Source organism: Crotalus tigris, unplaced genomic scaffold (genome assembly GCF_016545835.1).
Source record: "Crotalus tigris isolate CLP2741 ecotype Arizona unplaced genomic scaffold, ASM1654583v1 scf7180000024434.1680833, whole genome shotgun sequence".
In the NCBI taxonomy this organism is placed as follows: Eukaryota; Metazoa; Chordata; class Lepidosauria; order Squamata; family Viperidae; genus Crotalus; species Crotalus tigris.
Genome location: NW_024100602.1, coordinates 92,754 through 111,072, shown reverse-complemented (window position 1 = coordinate 111,072; position 18,319 = coordinate 92,754). Strand labels below are relative to the sequence as shown.

The 18,319-nt window shown below is 41.8% G+C and overlaps 1 protein-coding gene across 3 annotated transcripts in view; it reads right to left on the bottom strand.

Moving 5' to 3' along the window:
* CRACD (capping protein inhibiting regulator of actin dynamics) overlaps positions 1 to 18,319 on the bottom strand; it is a 155,814-nt gene that overhangs the window by 79,360 nt on the left and 58,135 nt on the right. For all 3 annotated transcript variants that reach the window (XM_039331102.1, XM_039331104.1, XM_039331103.1), the window contains exon 2: positions 9,513 to 9,616. The gene's annotated coding sequence lies outside the window, so the exon portion shown is untranslated. The remainder of the gene's footprint in view (positions 1 to 9,512; positions 9,617 to 18,319) is intronic.

Genomic DNA, 18,319 nt, shown 5'->3' with positions numbered 1-18,319 from the left:
CCTTTGTTTCTGCAATAGACAACCTCCCCTGAATGGGGATCTGCAGTTCTATTTTGCAGGTGTTTATTGATGAAGGGAATTGCTATTATCTGTTAATGTCCATCTCTGCATTTTAGAACTGATCCACAAATTTTATTATTGATATTTTAATGCAACAAGATTTAATGCAACTGTGACTTTAATGCTTCTCTATTATGTAGCTCTTTTCATCTGCCACAAATTCCATAATGCTTTCCACGATTGCAGCATTTTGCCAAAAGCCTCATACAGTCAGTGATAAAACTGCAAATTTAAAAGCATGCCCTTGAAAAAAAAATCATGGAGGGAAAAAAGCAAGGAATCTAGGGAAGTCACACTTCAGAACATCATGAAATTATGCTCTTCGCTTGCATAATTTCAGGTCAGAATCCTGCAGCAATGAACACAGCAACAGCACACAAACAAAACACACACCGTTTGCAGTGATAAAGAGACAGAATTGTCACAATGGCGATTAAAACTGGCTATATAGCCACAGACTGAAAATTTCAGAGAGCAATTAATAAATGCATGGGAAAGACATGGCAGTATGCACAAATGCAATTTCAGCGATGGTTAAATATGAATATTTTTGCTGCTAGATTCAAATCCAAGCGCAAATATCTCCAATGATTTCCACTAGTCCAGAAAGATCCATTAAAGCAGGGGGCACTTTGGGTTCCTTCAATCAAACCATGTCATCTATGATTAGCTTTATTCATTAGACCAGGGGTAGGCCACCTTGGCTCTTTTATGACTGGTGGACTTCAACTCCCAGAATTCCTGAGCCAGCATGGCTCAGCTTGGAAACCTCTCCCTTTCCCCTCAGCATGGCTGGCTCAGGAATTCTGGGAGTTGAAGTCCACCAGTCATAAAAGAGCCAAGTTTGAAGACCTCTGTTATAACCTTGATGTTAAAATTATGCTGAATGCCTAAAAATAGAGAAAGGATTTCTTTCTATTTCTGAGGAAAGAGGAATTCATTCGCAGACTAGCAATCCTTAATGAATGGATTTCCAATATAGTCAATAATTAGATGATACCCAATTTAAATACTAATCCACATCCAAACTAGATAATCTCATTAACTTAGCCGGGGTGGGGGGGTGTAGGCAACCTTGGCTCTTTTATGACTTGTGGACTTCAACTCCCAGAATTCCTGAACCAGCCGTGCTGAGGGAAAAGGGAGAGGTTTCCAAGCTGAGCCATGCTAGCTCAGGAATTCTGGGAGTTGAAGTCCACGAGTCATAAAGCAGCCTAGGCCTAGGCCAGAGGTAGGCAACCTTGGCTCTTTTATGACTCGAGGACTTCAACTCCCAGAATTCCTGAGCCAGCCATGCTGAGGGGAAAGGGAAAAGTTTCCAAGCTGAGTCATGCTGGCTCAGGAATTCTGGGAGTTGAAGTCCACGAGTCATAAAAGAGCCAAGGTTGCCTACCCCTGCATTAGACTTTCAGGCAGGCATATTTTACTTGGAAGTCCAAAGCTGCTTTTTCAAAAGACAGCTGGTCTTTGTTTTTCTTTGAAGACGTTTCGCTTCTCATCCAAGAAGCATCTTCAGTTCTGACTGAGGGGTAGAGGAAAGAATATAAATTCAATGGTGGAGGATGGAAGGATTTATATTCCTTCTTCCACCACTCAGTCAGAACTAAAGATGCCTCAGTTGGATGAGAAGCGAAATGTCTTCAAGGATAAAACAAAGTCCATCTGCCTTTTGAAAAAGCACTTTTGGGACCACCATGATTTGGATGATTGAGAATCTCCATAGACATTCTTACTCGGAAATTTCCTAAATGGAAATGTTAAGACTTTTCTCTGCCAAACATATACATGTCCTCTGAACTATAGTCATTCTAGCGTATCAAGCAGATAGTAAACTCTATGAAAACTACTTGGTTGGAAAGGAAGGCCAAGCAAGCTAAGAAAAGCATCCCTCAAGTTAAAATTTTCTTAGAAGCAGAATGAAAAAAATATATGTAGCAATAGCAGATCCATGTTCAGATCTACACTACAGCTGTAGTAGTGATTTTCCATCCAAATACAGGTAGTCCTCAACGTACGATCACAACTGAGTCCACAATTGAGTTTTGAGTTTAGTGTTAAAAGAATAATGAATCTGATAACAATAACACTGCAATTTAGCCACTTGCAAACCCAAGAACAATTTCTGTCTCTTTAATCTGTATCCCAAACCATAAGTTTTGCTGTTGTTGTCCGATTTTGATGATGTTTTTCTTTCCCCCAGTACCTGGAGTATTGCTATCTAGTCCTTTGGATTGAACTTTGCGTTCTGTAGCTCTTTCATCTGTAGCCATTGTTACTGGAACAAAATGTACAATACAACAGAGTCACATAGATAAATCAAAGAAATCTACTTTATCCTGATTAGATCACGTGGTTTGCTTAATAATGGAGTGAATCACATTTATGCATCATTTAGTTCAAAAGATAGACTCAAAACTATTTTGTATTGCTTTTTTAACCCAACTCAGAGTTTATAAAGAGTTCTCCAACCATTTTGTAATCTACATAGCGAGATGACTCTTAAAACAGAGGTCCCCAACCTTTTGGGCACCAGGGACCGGTTCCGTGGAGAGGTTTTTCCATGGACCGGAGGGCGCATGGTTTTGTGTGCTGCCTGCATCTCACGGATGGGGCTTTGCTTGTTTGTGCGGACTGGTAGCTGGCATGCCGTGGCCTGGTACTGGTCCACAGACAGGAGTTGGGGACCCCTGCCTTAAAAGATGGGATCAGCCTGGCATCTATCACTCAGACTGCTACAGGACTGTCCCTTTCTGCCAGTCCTTAGGCTCTTGTCTTTTGGGAGCAATCTGCTTTAGAAATCAGAAGAACTTAATTATTTCAACCCAACTTTTCTTCTTATACCCATCACGTTGATCTGTGCTTCAGAAACTCGAATCACCAGCAATTCATCACCAGCAGTGAAACAGGTGAAAGAACTCTCTGCTGCTTCGTGGCACAACCCTCCCCTAATCTGTCAGCTCTTCATGCTCCTGCTTGATGTGGGTTCTGGGATACACCCAAATCCATGCCCAAAAGGAACCTGACTATCAGCTAGTATCAACAAGTAGCAGAATAGTCAGAGCAAGACCTTGCCAATCCAGCTGTTTTCACACTGGCTGATGAATGGGGAAGGAAATAGATATGATGGAATCTAACAATCCACATGCCCTTCATGTTCAGTGTACATTATAAGTAAAGGTAGAACCATTTGCTGACGCCATCCCTCTGGTAAGTTAGGGACTGACAATAACAACAGAAAATGTTATGCTGGTAAAAATCTGCCACCTCAAGGATAGCTGGATAGCATTATGAGGCTGGAAACTGGAAAACAGTTGAAAAAGTCACTGCTCAGTTGAGGCAAAGGGAAAGGCTAATAGTCTTGGTCAGGGTAGGCAACCTTGGCTCTTTTATGACTCGTGGATTTCAATTCCCAGAATTCCTAAGCCAGCCATGCTGAGGGGAAAGGGAGAGGTTTCCAAGCTGAGCCATGCTGGCTCAGGAATTCTGGGAGTTGAAGTCCACGAGTCATAAAAGAGCCAAGGTTGCCTACCCCTGGTCTTGGCCAATCCATTTGTTTCCTATGGTCTGCAAAGGAGGGAACAGAGGTGGTAAATCCCATTTGCACCCTCAAAAAAGCTCTCCCTGAGTAAGTACTGATTCATGGAACAATGCAAACAAGCTGTTCTAAGGCAGAATCCTTGTGGTTCTGGCAAAGGATGATGAAAATAAAATTAGATGCTCCTAGTATCCTGACATCCCAAAAAGATAACATCTGGCAGGGATGATCAGAGCATGATCCCATCACAAGCACATACACACACACACACACACACAAAAAAAAAAACACCAAAGAGAGAGAGAGAGAGAGAGAGAGAGAGAGAGAGAGAGAGAGAGAGAGAGAGAAAGCTTCCTATTACCCGATGTGTGTGTGGGGAGGACAACTTAACATATGATCAAGAAAATAGATAAACTGCTGATGAGATGACTTGTTTTCTCTTTTCTGCCTGTCTGAGTCCAGAGGAGGGATAATTAGGAATGGTCAAAGAGGAAAGGATATTAATGGAGCAAAAGGAAAGACTGGTATGAATGAATAAATTGATTTAATAGAAAGAAATGAAAGTTTTTTCATTTCAAATTCTGATTTTTTTTATTTACTTGTTTGTTACTCAAGAATAAAATCTGCAAGGGAGCTACAGAAAATATCCTTGGGGAAAGCAACACAGAGCTCTAATTTAAAAACAAAAGTCAGGATCTATTAGCAGGTTAAGATAAAAACAGAATATGTGAGATACGATAAAATAGAGTAAAACACATATATAGAACTAAGCAGAGAGAACCACAATAAAGAAGCTATTTAAATGCTGAAACGTCACATCAGATAGTAGCACTGGTGATTTTGAACAGCAAAACATCTGAGGTGAATAAAAAGCAGGAAATTATCCACTTGTTTGAGGGAAAAAAATGCTCTGAATACCTCCACATTGTCAGCAATCCATTCCTCAACTCCTAAAAGAGTAATTTGGAACCAATTCACAATTGTTATCACTTCTATAAAAATGTCAAGGCTCAGAAATTGCCGAAAGAATTATCATGTACTAATCTGCTCACCCACTTTCCCGCCATCTGACCCCAAAGCGGGGTGCATATTGGGTTGTCCCCTGAACTATTGCCAGTTATGAAGGAATTCATGTTTGTCAGTAGATATATTTGTCTGGGTGGGTTGCAAGAAAATGTGAGAAGCTGCTATCTTACACTGGAAGCTGTGTGAAGGAGATCAAGTATAGAAAATAGAAATAAAAGTATTGAAATCCTCCCAGGCACCACCAACTGCCTTGTCACCATTGTTGTTGTTGTTAGTTGTGAAGTCATGTCCGACCAATCGCGAGCCCATGGACAACGTTCCTCCAGGCCTTCCTGTCCTCTACCATCTTCTGGAGTCCATTAAAGCTCACGCCTACTGCTTTAGTGACTCCATCCAGCCACCTCATTCTCTGTCGTCCCCTTCTTCTATTGTCCTCAATCTTTCCCAGCATCAGGCCCTTCTCCAGTGAGTCCTTCCTTCTCATTAGGTGGCCAAAATATTTGAGTTTCAGCTTCAGGATCTGGCCTTCTAAAGAGCAGTCGGGGTTGATCTCCTCTAGGACTGACCGGTTTGATCGCCTTGCAATCCAGGGGGCTCGCAGGAGTCTTCTCCAGCACCATAGTTCAAAGGCCTCACTTATTTGGCGCTCAGCCTTTCTTATGGTCCAATTTTCACAGCCATACATTGCAACTGGGAAAACTATACCTCAGTTGAATTATGAGACATGGAAATAACATGAGAAAACGCCTATAGTTTACCCTCAGACAGTCTTCTGACCATCATTCCTTGTAACTGTGGCCATTGAACCAGGAGAGAAGAGAGCCAAGTTCCTAACCAGTGTTTTTCAAATTTGACAACTTTTAAGATGTGTGAAATTGAACTCTTAGAATCCCTTAACCGGGTGGTTCTCAACCTGTGGTACTTGCATCCCTGGGGGGTGGGGGGGGCGCAATGTCATCACAGGAAGTCCCGTAAAGGCTTGAAGAAATGTGAAGATTTAAATCTTGAGTTAAGTTTTGGGGCTCCACGACCATGATCCATGGCCACAAAAGGTATTTAAAGTGGGTCAATAGTAAAGAAAAGGTTGAGAACCACTGTCTTAATCAATACTGTTCTAAGGAAGAAACAGGTTCTAAAAATAAAATGGTGGACCTTGGGTAGTGGGGAGGAAGAAGAGCAAAGGTTAGCTTGAGCCTAGCCTCCAAAGCACCTGAAGGCAGGACAAGAAGGAATGGATGGAAACTAATCCAAGAGAGAAGCAACCTAGAACTAAGGAGAAATTTCCTGGCAGAACAATTGATCGGGGGAACAACCTGCCTCCAGAAGCTGTGGGTGCTCCAACAGTGGAAGTTTGAAGAAGAGACTGGACAGCCATTTGTCTGAAATGGTATAGGGTTTTCTGCCTGAGCAGGGGGTTCGACTAGAAGACCTCCAAGATCCCTTCCAACTCGGTTCTGTTCTGTTCTGTTCTTAAAACCAAGAGAAGGGGTTGAGCCAGGCCCAGCCAGAGCTCCCACCTATGAGAAAACAGGCCTGCACTGAAGCAACTGAAAATAAAATGCCAAGTGTACTGTGGTTTCAAATAAACTGAAGCAGAATCATCCATTCGACTCCTGAAAGCAAATCATGGTACAAAATTAGCTAGGTCCAGAGTTAATAAGATCCAGAGAGACAGTTTAATCTAGTGGTTAAGACGCTGGCCTAGGAACCAGGAGAGTGTGAGTCCTAATCCTGCCTGAAGCATTGTTGTTGTGAGGAAAATAGAAGGAGGAAGGAGTGTTAGGTATGAGGGTGAAGGTTCATTCTCTAGCTTGTGGGTTGGACAAGCTCAGAGTATGAACCTTCACCCTCATCCTACACCCGAGCTACAGATACTCGCCACTATTGAAGTGTTAGGTATGTTCGCCATCTTAGTTTTTTTTTGTAAAGGCAGGATAACAAACAAACAAATGAACAACTGTCATTCTGGGGCAAAACACTACATAGAAGTGATCCGGTGTTGTTTGATATACAGCTAATCAAAGAGTTTGTAAACAATTTCTAGCAAGCAACTATGGGGAGTAAAGCGTGTGTCTTAGCAGAAGGATCCAGACTAAATACGACAAATTTATTAGCTGATTGCGGGGACTAAAAGTGAAAAGAGGTTGCTGGGAATTTGCATGGTGAAAAAAATGTACAAAAGCCAACACAACTTGAATACTGGGTTCACACGCCTGTAAAGACTTTTCTCCCACCTACAGCAAACATTATACAAGATGCGGACATAGACGTAGTACGTAAGGCTTGCTTTTATCTGAATTGCTGGTTTACTAATGAATATAAAAATGGTTTCCTATGGTGGATGCGAATTTGTACTACTTTTAAAGGAAGAAATTTCAGTACAGCTCTAGTTAAGACCTCCACCTTAATGGACGATGTGTGGGAGAACAATTCCCTTTCCTGTTGACAGCCCTACACACACAGCTTCTGAAAGCCTGAGCAAAGTGATAAACTAGATTCTTTCTTCCTGAATGCCAATTGATACCAAACTTAAATTCACATATTTGGAAAAAGTAAATAAATAACAATGTACAGTAGTGGCCAAAATTGTGAAAACCTTTTGGGAAAAGTGTATTTTTGAGGTTTGATGGCTAATAACATCACTTGTTTTTTGGAGTAGTACCATAAAATTAGATATCAATGGAAAGATAATTTAATCAAGAATGTAATGCAACATAGTTTGTCCAATTATCTGTACTGCATTCTATGAAAAGTTATAGTCAAATAACCAGAAAAAGGAAGCACAACTTGCTTAGGTTGTTATCAGGGAGCTTTCCTTCATCCGATTGTAGCCAATGAGCATGAGTGTTTAGAGAGCCAATCAGGGATCACCTTGTTTTGGCAATAAGCCAATCAGATCACAGTAGGATTCAGTTATTGATGTCCTGTATTGAAGCTGAGAGGAAGACGTTTGTCAGTGTGTTATGTGATTGCTATCAAGCTGGTTGGGTTTTTTTGTGTTCTTTCCTTCAGTGAGCTTATAAAACGTAATAAAATTAAGGTACTGGTGCAAAGAGTTGACTGGTTGCCCAGAAAGTGAACAAGGCTACAGTTATAAAGAAACTAGAAGAAAAATGGGTGGAAACTTAACCAAAGGTGGCATGTCTACTGTACACTTTTCCCAAAAGGTTTCCACAGTTTTGGCCACTACTGTAACTATCATCATTATTTGATTATTTCTGCAGGAACATCTACAAGTAGGGAGGTTTAAAAGAATCAAGGAGGCACTGACAACCATGCAATTAAAGTCCTGCTCCCTTTTTCTGCACGTAAAAAGGGGGGGCTTCAATCACATGGTTTCAGTTTCCATCTTGACTTTATTTCCCCCCCCCCCACTGAATGTTGTTTAGTGATAGTGGCGAATATCTGTAGCTCAGGTGTAGGATGAGGGTGAAGGTTCATTCTCCGATCTTGTGAGTTGGTTTCCTAACGTTTCCTTACCAAGCTAGGTAACACCTTCAGCGGAACTTGGGGGGGGGATGTCAGTGTCGTTGTTCTTCTGCTTATAAGGGCTTCATGTGGTCAGTGGTCATGTGATGGGTCAGGTGGTCATGTGATGGGTCAGGTGTGGGTCGCGCCAAGTGAGGGTCTTGTGATGGGTCAGGTATGGGTAATGTCAACTGAGGATGGGTCTTGTGATGGGTCAGATGTGGGTAATGTCAAGTGAGGGTCTTGGAATGGGTTTTGGGATGGGAAGGTCACATCAGATGAGGGTCATTGGGAGGTGAAATGCTGATTGGGGGGGTTGCATGGGTTGGTTGAGGGTCAGAGTCGTAGTTGGTTGGCTGTGCGATTGATTTGAATTCTGAAGGGTCCATAAGCTCGTTGTAGGTTGATGTAGGTCTGTTGATACAATTGCTTGTGGAGTGCCTGAATTGTTTTAGATTATTGCAATGCGTGACCCATAGCAAGAGACGAGTCATATTTAATCACTTAAATATGAGCCAGCAGTGTGCTGCAGCTGCCAAAAAGGCCAACACAGTGCTAGGCTGCATTAACAGAGGGATAGAATCAAGATCACGTGAAGTATTAATACCACTCTTCAATGCCTTGGTAAGGCCACACTTGGAATACTGCATCCAGTTTTGGTCACCACGATGTAAAAAAGATGTTGAGACTCTAGAAAGAGTACAGAGAAGAGCAACAAAGATGATTAGGGGACTGGAGGCTAAAACATATAAGGAACGGTTGCTAGAATTGGGTATGTCTAGTTTAACGAAGAGAAGGACAAGGGGGGACATGATAGCAGTATTCCAATATCTCAGGGGCTGCCATAAAGAAGAGGGAATTAAGCTATTTTCCAAAGCACCTGAAGGCAGGACAAGAAGCAACGGGTGGAAACTAATCAAGGAGAGAAGCAACCTAGAACTAAGGAGAAACTTCCTGACAGTTAGAACAATTAATCAGTGGAACAGCTTGCCTCCAGAAGCAGTAAATGCTCCAACACTGGAAGTTTTTAAGAAGAGACTGGACAGTCATTTGTCCGAAATGGTGTAGGGTTTCCTGCCCGAGCAGGGGGTTGGACTAGATGACCTCCAAGGTCCCTTCCAACTTTATTATTATTATTATTATTATTATTATTATTATTATTATTATTATTATTATTATTAGTATTATTATTATTATTATTATTATCTACAAGGTTTGCTGTTATTTTTTTAATTCAAACACCATGGCTTGGATTGTTCTTGTGTTCCACCTGTAGGGTTAGAACTTTTAAAAGAAATGGAAGGAAAAACAAGACTTGTCATATGAATTATAACTGGGTTTTTTTTTAACCTGCCAAACCAATTCTGATTTATTTAAAAACAGGCTTTGTGTTAAGTCCAAATAAAGTTGAAATATTCCTTACCACTGTCAAATGTAATCTTATGTTCCTCCACTCAGGCTTCTTCTAAACATCAGAATTTTGCATACAATCCGTGGGTAGCATCAGGGAATGATTATTCTTTCCAGCTGTTTATGAAGAAATAGCAACAGAATTATAATTTAGTAGAGAAAGACAATTCTTTAAGTGACAATTTACAGCAGAAACTCACACTTGCCTTCTCAGCAGTAGGCCCTGCTATGTTCAAATAGGTTTTAGTCTCAGAATATTAATTCAGTCTTACAGTATTGATTTCAGTATTTTTCACCTGCTTCAGATTGCATTATTCTGTGGTTTCGTTACTGCTTTAAGTAGTCAGATGAAAAGTCTGTGTATGTCATATGCAAACCCTGGTGCCTGTAGCTTTTTGACACTTTGACCAAGTATTACACTATTGTTATCAAGATCACCCAAACTCAATAACCAATTTCACCAAACTACAATTTTAGTTTTATGAGCATGTATGTAAGATGCTTCCGATTCCTGCATATGATTTTAAAAAATCAGCAAAGTGAAATTTAAATGCTAGTTTATATTCCATGTTATATCATTGCAATTCAGGATCCATGTACAGGTAGTTCTCAGCTTACAACATTACGTTTGGTGACCGTTCAAAGTTACAATGGCACCAAAAAAAAAAGACTTAGGACCATTTTTCAAAGTTATGGCTTTTGCGGCATCCCCATGGTCACATGATCAAAATTCAGATGCTTGGCATATTTATGACGGTTGCAATGTCCCCTTTTGTGACCATCTGACCAGCAAAGCCAATGGGGAAGCCAGATTCACTTAACAACTAACTTATCAACTGCAGTGATCCGCTTAACAACCGTGGCAAGAAAGGTGATAAAATGGGGCAAAATTCACCTAACAAATGTCTCACTTAACAACATTGTAGTCATAAATTGAGGACTACCTGTACTCCAGTTTGTGTTGGTCATTCAGATCAACACCAGGCTGGAGAGGGCAGTGCTGAAGCAGACATTCAAGAATAGGGCTTCTCTCGTCCTTTGACAGAGATGCTCCTGGCCCAGGGGTAGACAGACAACCTTGGCTCTTTTATGACTCGTGGACTTCAACTCCCAGAATTCCTGAGCCAGCCTGGCTCAGCTTGGAAACCGATCCCTTTCCCCTCAGCATGGCTGGCTCAGGAATTCTGGGAGTTGAAGTCCACGAGTCAGAAAAGAGCCCAGGTTGCCTAACCCTGGCCTAGGCCTAGGCCGCTTTATGACTCGTGGACTTCAACTCCCAGAATTCCTGAGCCAGCATGGCTCAGCTTGGAAACCTCTCCCTTTCCCCTCAGCGTGGCTGGCTCAGGAATTCTGGGAGTTGAAGTCCACCAGTCATAAAAGAGCCAAGGTTGTCTACCCCTGTAAACCTGGCCAATTTATATCTAATAAATTTTTACAAGTGTTGGGCTTCTCTGAAAGGCCAGGCTCCATGCTGATGCCTCAATGAGAAAGGAAGCCCCTTGTGTGGCATATCTGAAAGTTTAGGGCAGTGGTGGCGAACCTATGGCACAGGTGCCAGAGGCGGCACTCGGAGCCCTCTCTGTGGGCACACGTGCTGTTGCCCCAGCCTTGCCTCCCCCCGTGACCCCCTCCTCTCCAGCAGCACCCCTGAAGGAGAGTAGCTGGAGCGTGGCCCATGCATAGCAGCGCAGCCAAAGACATGGCAGGCAGGCAGCGTAGACAAGACTCTGCCCTCACACCCCATTGTGCACAGTTGATGCTGCAGGGCACAGACAGAGGGTGTGACTGCCATAGCACTGCTGGGCTGCCTGGGTGATTTGTGGCGGACCCTGGAGGCAGCGAGTGGCCCTGCAGGCAGGCGGGGCAAGGGAATGGGGGGGCGGAGTGGGGTCAGGGCAGGGGGCGGAGCAGGGGCAGGACCATTTTTTGGGCACTCGGTCTCTAAAAGGTTCGCCATCACTGGTGTCGGGTTACGTAACATCATATAAAATGTTTTCCCTGATGTACATTTTAAGCTCTGCAGTTAACAACACATAATAGTTTAATAAGTAAATGCAGTTATTTATTTGGACTCTATCTACAGGTAATCCTCGACTTACAACAGTTCACTTAGCAACTTTTCGAAGTTACAACGGCACTGGAAAAAGTGACTTCTGACCGTTTTTCACACATTTATTTATTGGTAAAATTTATATGCCGCCCAATCCCTAGGGACTCAGGGCGGCGTACAAAATTAAAACAACAAGTATAACAATTAAAAATGAATACATTCACACAGCGTGGCCCAATCGAATCCCGCCCCCCCCGGGGACATCAACCCCAGGCCTGCCGGAACAGGAGAGGAACACTTATGACCAATGCAGCATCCCCATGGTCAGGTGATTTACATTCAGATGCTTGACAATTGGTTCATATTTATGACGGTTGCAGCGTTCCGGGGGGGGGGGGGGCTCAGATGATCCCCTTTTGCAACCTTCTGACAAGCAAGGTCCATGGGGAAGCCGGATTCCCTTAACAACCGTGTTCCTAATTTAGCCACTGCAGTGATTCGCTGAACAAATGTGGCAGGAAAAGTCGTAAAGTGGGGCAAAACTCACTTAACCAATTTTTCACTTCGCAACCTAAATTCTGGGCTCAATTGTGGCCATAAATTGAGGACTGCCTATCCTTTCAATGAGCAGGCGGAAAAAAAACTTGGGCATTGAAACAGAATGGAAAGATATTTAGTTCACATTCAAAATAGTAATAATAATAATAATAATAATAATAATAATAATAATAATAATAATAATAATAATACTTCAGAATTCAAACAGAGAAACACCTGCAACATAACACCCCAGACTTAACAATTGTCAATAAGAAAGACAAAAAAGTCTGGATAGTGGACGTGGCAGTGCCTGGAGATAGCAGAATAGAAGAGAAAGAACTGGAGAAGATAACAAAATACAAAGACCTACAAATAGAAATAGAAAGACTGTGGCAAAAGCAAGCAAGGGTAGTACCAATAGTCATAGGCGCCTTGGGTGCAATCCCAAAACAATTGGAGCATCACTTGAACACCATTGGCATTGACAAATTCGCTATTAGTCCATTGCAAAAGGCGGCCTTACTAGGAACTGCTTCCATCCGACGACGATATCTGTAATACCATCAAACATCCACATCTGCCTATCCCAGGTCCTGGGTAAGGACTCGATAGCTAGACAAAATGCCAAATCCAGTCTGAACATCTGGCTGACTGTGCGATAATCAATAATAATAATAATAATAATAGTAGTAGTAGTAGTAGTAGTAGTAGTAGTAGTAGTAGTAGTAGTAGTAGTAATCAGTGTTTTTTTTTTTAAAAAAAGGTGCCAGAACTCACACATGTCATACAACCCGCCTTGCCTATCCTACAAGGTTCCATCCAAAAAAGATGCCGGAACTCCGTTCTGAGCGTTCTATGACAAAAAAGGCCTGATAATAATAATAATAAATATTAACAGAGATGGCTACATTTTAACAGACACCATTGGGCTCTGAATGGGTGGATAGAACATGCTACAAAAAGCGCTTTCGAATTAAGAAAACACGGTTTGAAGAATGGGGGGGGGGAACTAATTGCATTATGTGTAACAATATATAGATTCTTTTTTTTTTTTTAATGAAGGGTAACAGACTGCCAAGTGACATTCATTGGGAATGGCCACATCTGTCTTCCACTGCATGCTTTGTTCATATGCAAATTATGGGCTTGGTGAAAAAAGCTGGATGAGCTCATCCACACCTTAAATTCTGAGACTGTGTTTGGGCTTTTATTTTTCTGGTAACAGCTACTTTCCCTTGGGGAAAAAATTGGTTGGGAAGAGCAAGCCTAAAGTAGGTGGTGCATCACCTCTTCGGGTCCTCTGCTTCTTTCTTTCTTTTTTATAATATTGTATTAGTTTTCTACATTTACAATTCATAAGTGCTTGGTACACGAGTTGTCTGGGTCCGTTTGTTTTACTTAATAATACACATTAAATTCCGAATCTCTACCCTGTTTTTCCAGCCATTGATAAAATACATCCCAGATTTGAAAGTATTCTGTGTCTTCCTTTTCTTTAATCTTCAATGTGAGTCTATTGTCAGAATAAGTCTTCATCCTGGTTCATCCAAGCCGGGGATAAATAAGCAACATGGCGACTGCTTTGGGAAGAAGGTTACAGTTTATTGAAGAAGCAGAAAGATGGTCCTTGCAAGAAAGAGCAGAGAAGAGGAAAGAGGAGTTGAGCACATGGGCAGTAGGCAAACAAGGGTAGTACCAATAGTCATAGGCGCCTTGGGTGCAATCCCAAAACAACCGGAGCACCACTTGAACACCATTGGCATTGACAAATTCGCTATTAGTCAATTGCAAAAGGCGGCCTTACTAGGAACTTTTATACCCCCTCTAGCCTTGTTTGGAATAGTTTCCTGTTCCTGTGGCATGAATGAGACTATTTCTGAGTGTTTTTCTAGGCCTTGATATCAGTGCTTTAATCCTATTATCATATCCTGCTTCCCAGGTGATGGGGCTAAGAGTTTGTGTGGGGTATGCAGATTTTCTCTTTGTCTTCTTGAATTCTCTGGCTTCAACTTTCTGATGGTTTTACATCTGCACTTGTATGGGGCTAGCTCTTGCTTGGGGCAGAGAGATAGATTTGGGGCCAGGTTTGGTTTAAAAAAAAAAAATCCTTTTGAGGAAAAATATATTTTTCTGCCCTTTTAATATTTCCTTCTCTGGCCTAACTTCCCTCACTATCCATTTCTGCACAGTCCAGTATTTTCTTGATTATCTCTTCTTGAGACGCTCTTCTGGTTCTTTCATGGCACCTCTTTTTCTGCTTTCCTATTTCCAGCGTTATTTTCTTTCTCTCTTTTTCATCCTTCAAGTGGGAAAAAAAAATCATGGTGGCCGGGGGGGGGGGTAGTGGAACACTTGGGAATGTGTGTGTGTGTGTATGAAATGAGACAAGGACCAGGCAGAAAAATTGGTGTTTGTTTTTTTTTTGCCATCAGCTTTTTTCTCCAACATACAGGTAGTCCTCAACTTACAACCGCAATTGAGCCCAAGATATCTGTCGCTAAATGAAACATTTGTGAAATTAGTTTTGCCCCATTTATACGACTTTTTCTTGCCACACTTTTCTTGTTCAGCGAATCACTGCAGATGTTAAGTTAGTAACACACCTGTTAAGTGAATCTGGCTTCCCCATTGACTTTGCTTTGTCAGAAGGTCGCAAAAGGTGATCAGGACATTGCAACCGTCATAAATATGAATCGGTTGCCAAGTGTCTGAATTTTGATCACATGACCAGGGGGGTGCTGAAATGGTCGTAAGTGTGAAAAATGTTACTTTTTGTTCAGTGCAGCTGTAACTTTGAACAGTTGCTAAATGAACTCTTGTAAGTCGATGACTACCTGCAGTTATTTTCCAATGTCTTTGCACTCCCAGATGGAGCATTAGTAAGGAAAAATAGTAGCTTTCACAGAAGAATTCTACACCAAGTTTCTCAAGTGTGGGGCAAAAATATTAATTGAAAAGTTAGTGACTGCCATCACACCTTGCTTGCTCTAGAGTGGTAAAATCTTACGCTGTTTGAGCCAATGATTCCTTTTCCCAGTCTCAAATAATGCTATTCACACACACACACACACACAAGGAGGGAGGGAGGGGAGAGGGAGAGAGAGAGAGGGAGAGGGGGAGAAAGAGAGAGGGAGAGAGGGGAGGGAGAGGAGAGAGGGAGAGAGGGAGAGAGAGGGGGGAGAGAGGGAGGGAGGGAGGGAGGGAGAGAAGGAGAGAGAGAAGGAGAGGGAGAGAGGGGAGAGAGAGGGAGGGAGAGAGGGAGGGGAGAGAAGGAGGGAGGGGGAGAGGGAGAGGGAGAGGGAGAGAGGGAAGGAGAGGGAGAGAGAGAGAGGGAGAGACAGAGGGAGGGGGGAGAGGGAGAGAGAGAAGGAGAGGGAGAGAGAGAGGGAGAGAGGGAAAGAGGGGGGGAGAGGGAGAGGGAGAGAGATTCTGGTGTTTTATACAAGCGCCTTGACAATGGCAGTCCCAAACTTGATCCTCAACTCACAAAACAGCAATTATAATTGCTCCATCATTGCTCCAGGGTTATTACACACCCACAACTGGAGCTGAATTAGCAAGGACTGTCACCTGGAAGATTGTAAGCAGGAATTTTATGTCTTCCTCCAGTGTTATTGAATCAGGTACTCCAGACTGATAACAGTGAAACATGGGCTTGCAACCTATACTGCTTATTTTCCAAATTAAATGGTCCATCTACACATATCCACACACACCAAGTCAGAATCTAGTTCACAGATTAGATCTGAGGTTCAGAAAGAGTGAAGTGAAGTGGGACGCCCACATCAAACCCTTGCGCTAGGTGAGGATTCCAAACCCTGACTTTTCCCATAAACCTTTATCATTTCCAACAAGGTTTGGGCAGTCTATCTCAACAGAGGCTTCTCAAAACAAGAGCTAGTTCCCGTATGAACTGGAGGAGGAAACGAAGAAATGTGCCAAGTTGGGAGTGGCTCTGTTTTGTTTTGAGAAGCTTTTGTTATATCTTGTTGGCTATCTCATTTCTGCTTTTTCCTCAAATGCCATCTGACCTGAAATTTTCCACAAGTCCTTCACACTCTATACCAGGGGTCTCTCTCTCTCTCTTTCTCTCTCTCTCTCTCTCTCTCTCTCAAGTTTTATGGCAGAATTAAATGAACTGAGTTATTCCTAAGTACATTGAATAGAAAGATTTTAAAAAAGAGAGAGATGGCAAATGCCTATCAGAAAGATAACCATGCTAGTTCCCATTAGCAAAAGACAGAAAATGCTATAGTACTTTAAAGTAATTCTCTCAATAACGCAGGAAAAGTCAGTATTACACATGATGTCACTTTAAAGATGTTCTGATGGAATGCAAAACACAGCTTGGGTGTTTACTTAATCTCTTTTTTTCTGCCTTTGTGCAAGAAACTGAGATCTAAACCTTTAATCTGTGAACCAACCATTGTTTCTTGTATATGCATATTCCAGGAGCACTAATTTAATTGAAAATCCCAAAAGTAGGATTATAAATTTTCCTTAAGGTATGCATTTTTAAAATATGCAATTTAAAAAGGGAGTTTGATATGAGCTTGACTGGACAGATCCATTCATATTATTGGCAACAATCTATGGAAATGGCTTGGTACTATCTTTTCTGGGGATGTTCTGACTTTCCATAATAATAATAATAATAATAACCCCCAGTGAGGCACTACCTTGACGTGGTTGTGGGGCTTGTGTACTCTGAGGAAGATGAGAGCTATGCCAGAGGTTCAACCATACTGGACAGGTCTCATCAGAGGAGTCAGACAAAGAGTGTCTCTCCCATAAAAAATATGGTGAGACGTAAATTTCAGAATGCCATACCGGCTCGGACGTCGCCCGGGTTAACAAGGTCCGCACTAGATATTGGAGTTCCTGGATATCTGGTGAAAAATGGGTTACAGGACTCAGGACTGTTGGCTGAGCAACCAGGGCCAGCAGCTGCAGAACTACTGGAAGAAAAGGTGTTTACCCGTCGCAGATACACAGTGATGGAAAACAAAGAAATAATGATCTGTTACTACAGATCAAGTCCAACAAGAAGAGGATATCTAAAACAAATGCACCAGTTCTGGAAAGAACAACATCCAGAATCAGAAATAACAGAACAGAGACTAGCAGATCAACGCCGATTTATAACACGAAATAAAGTATTCACAGAAACAGAATTGGACGAACTGCAAAGGTTTACCCAGGGCAAAGAAATCAAAGCCTTACCAGAAGTAATTCAGAATGTAGAGGCAAACCAGGGGGAGTTGGCAGTGAAGGAATCCAGCAGAGATATACAACTGTTCTCATTTGGAAACCAGGCACCTCTTCCTCAGGAAGAACAAAACCCTCTAACTAAAGAAATAAAAGAATTGAAACAAAGAATAACTGAGCATCTAGAACAGCACAAAAACAACAGAATAAGGCTACCTGCATTGAAGCTTGTTCCAAAGAAACAGCTAGCACAAGCATTAAAAGATGCAAATATTGCAATATCAAGTATAAGCACCAATTCACTGCAAGAAACAAACCAACTAATATACAGCACAGCTGCAGTTATAACAGAATACCTGGGATGCAAAATCAACAAAGAAGAAAAACAAACAAACAGTGCACCAGAAAAATGGAAGGTTAGACTAGAAAATAAGATCAGCAAGTTAAGATCACATGCAAGCAAGCTAGAACAGATGAAAGAAAAGAAGCTGAAGAACAAGAAGACCAAAGAATACCTAATCAAGAAATACCACTTAGAAACAAGGAAGATCAAGGAAGCACTGGAAATAATAAAGCAACAAATAACAGCTATAGCCAGGAAAATCAGTAGATATGAAGCTCGAATTGCAAACTATAGGCAGAACCTCCAATTTCAATCCAATCAGAAACGTTTCTACCAATCCATCAATGGAGAAACTGCAAGGAATCAGTCAGTACCTGACAAGGAAGAAACAGTGCAGTTCTGGAAGCAGATATGGGATAACCCAAAGAAATACAACAAGGATGCGGCTTGGTTAAAAGAGGTGGATGCAAATAAAACAGAAGTTGAAATGAAAGAACTAGTAATAACAACAAAAATGGTAGAAAAAAGAGCAAAGAAAATCAAAAATTGGTCAGCACCAGGTGAAGATGAACTGCATGGGTTTTGGTTGAAACATCTAACTGTTATACACCCACTCATTGCCAAGCAGTTCAACAATATACTACAAGGAGGAGAAATTGAAAAGTGGCTAACAACTGGG